Consider the following 2,076-nt stretch of genomic DNA (forward strand, 5'->3'; position numbering starts at 1 on the left):
ACACAAGTGCTCAAGCGAATCATCCGAGACACAGATTACAGTACTGTGACCTCCCTTTTCAGCTGCTCTCCCAGAAACAGGTCTGAATGTGTATTACCCCCCCCCAATAAAGTGTTTTCTGAAGGGACACCATTGTAACTGTTGTCTTTAACAGAGGTGTTAACATACACCTACATCTTCCTATAGTGGTTACAAAGTATATTTCGAGAACAGCACCATCTTTCTCCTGTCGGAAAGATCTCTAAATAAAGGAAAAATAAAGAGGTTGATACGATAAAGGCAGAAGCACAGAGTAATTTTATGGTTACTCTTGAGTTTTATTTCAAACATGGCTTTTTTCAAACAGGGTATTTCTATTTAAAAATTTCCTCCAGGACTCAACACTGAGGGGAAAAATGTATAACTGTATGTGGTTAGTTAAGTACTGAAGATTTGCTAAAGCAGTCTATTTAGCAGATGCCCATGATAGGTGTGTAAAATTGATTTAAAAGTTGGTCAGTTGAAATGGCAATGAGACATGCTATATTTTAGAGTCATCTTGCTTTCTCAACCCCTGCACTGATGACTGTGAAAAGTGTTAGGTGGGTGACGGCTCATTTCCGGTCCCCACTTAAATTCTCTTCTTTCTTGAATGTGCCAGGGTAGGGTTCTCAGTCTGCAGAGTTTACCCAGAACAGGATGGAGGAATGATGTGGGATTCCCCTCTGTATGCTGTGATTAACATTAATGAATAAAGAATCTGCTTTGAACCTATAGCAGGGCAGTACTCTATTAGGCGGGGAAAACTGAACTGAATGCTGGAAGAGAGAAGCCGAGGAGAAGCCATGTAGCTCTGTCGGAAACAGATGCCGGAACTTTACCTGGTAAGCCGCAGCCACATGGCAATGCACAGATTACTGAAAATGGGATAAATTAAGATATAAATGTTAGCCAATAAGAAGCTAGAGCTAATGGGCCAAGCAGTGTTTTGAATAATATAGTTTCTGTGCGATTATTTCCGGTCTGAGCTGCCGAGCAGCCGGGAACTAACAACGGCTCCCCACACGGGAAAGGAGACCACTTTTGGACATCAGCACAAACTTAGCGCCCACCCACTTCCTCCTGCATATCCTAGAAAGCTTTGATGCTCTTTTTCAGGTACAACTGAGGCAGAAGCCATGTTTCCCACGTGTTGATCTTTCCTTCAAGCTCAAGCTCCGCCCATGCTACCACATTCCCCTGGCAGCAGACTTTTCAGAAGCAGGACTTTGATCCCCTACCTTGCCTCCCTCCATCCCTGCAAAGGCATCTGCACTTCCGCATATCTGGGTTGTTATAGACAAGAGAAAGTCTCCTCCCTGCTTTGTTTCTTCAAGACCTAGGTTTCTACTTCATAATCCTAATGCCCCCCACCCCCCAACCTAACCAGTCCAGAGAATCCGGTGCTTCACACACACTACTGAAACACATCAAAGGAGCAGCAAGAAAGGGTTTCAGGCATTTTTGGAAGAGGGAAGAGAATGAACAACACAGAAGGGAATTGAGTCATTTGGAAGCAGTATCTAGCTAAGAAAAAGATGAAAAAGCCTGGTCCCAGAGAATGGAGCAGAAACTCAAGTCTACAACTACGGCTTTCGATCACAGTAGACCCCTCGAGTCACCCATTATATTTACTGCTTGGGTCCCCACCACATAAGACAGACAGAAATATCATATTCATGTCTTCTGTGCACTCACTCCGGTCCAGTCTACTGTGATCCAGGGGTGGACACTGAATACAGTGTGTCTGGAAGGGGAACAGACCCCAAAGAAGAGAACTTAAAGGGGGGGGGGGCAAAGCAGGGAGGAGGAAAGAGGAGGGAGGGATGAAAAGGGAAGAAAAAGGAGAGAAAAAAAGGAAGGAAGGGGAGGGTGGGCAAAGAGAGAAGAGATGAGTCCCCTCAGTCAGCATGATACTAAATTTTGAATGTCCATGATTTTTCAATTCTAAGAGAGCATAATGCAGACTTGTAACAAAAGAAATAAAGAGTGGTTGCACAAGTTTGGATTCCCACCAGGAATGGGTGAGTGTACCCCTTTCTCCACAACCTCTCCAGC

The sequence above is a fragment of the Microtus pennsylvanicus genome, chromosome 19 (genome assembly GCF_037038515.1).
Source record: "Microtus pennsylvanicus isolate mMicPen1 chromosome 19, mMicPen1.hap1, whole genome shotgun sequence".
NCBI lineage: Eukaryota > Metazoa > Chordata > Mammalia > Rodentia > Cricetidae > Microtus > Microtus pennsylvanicus.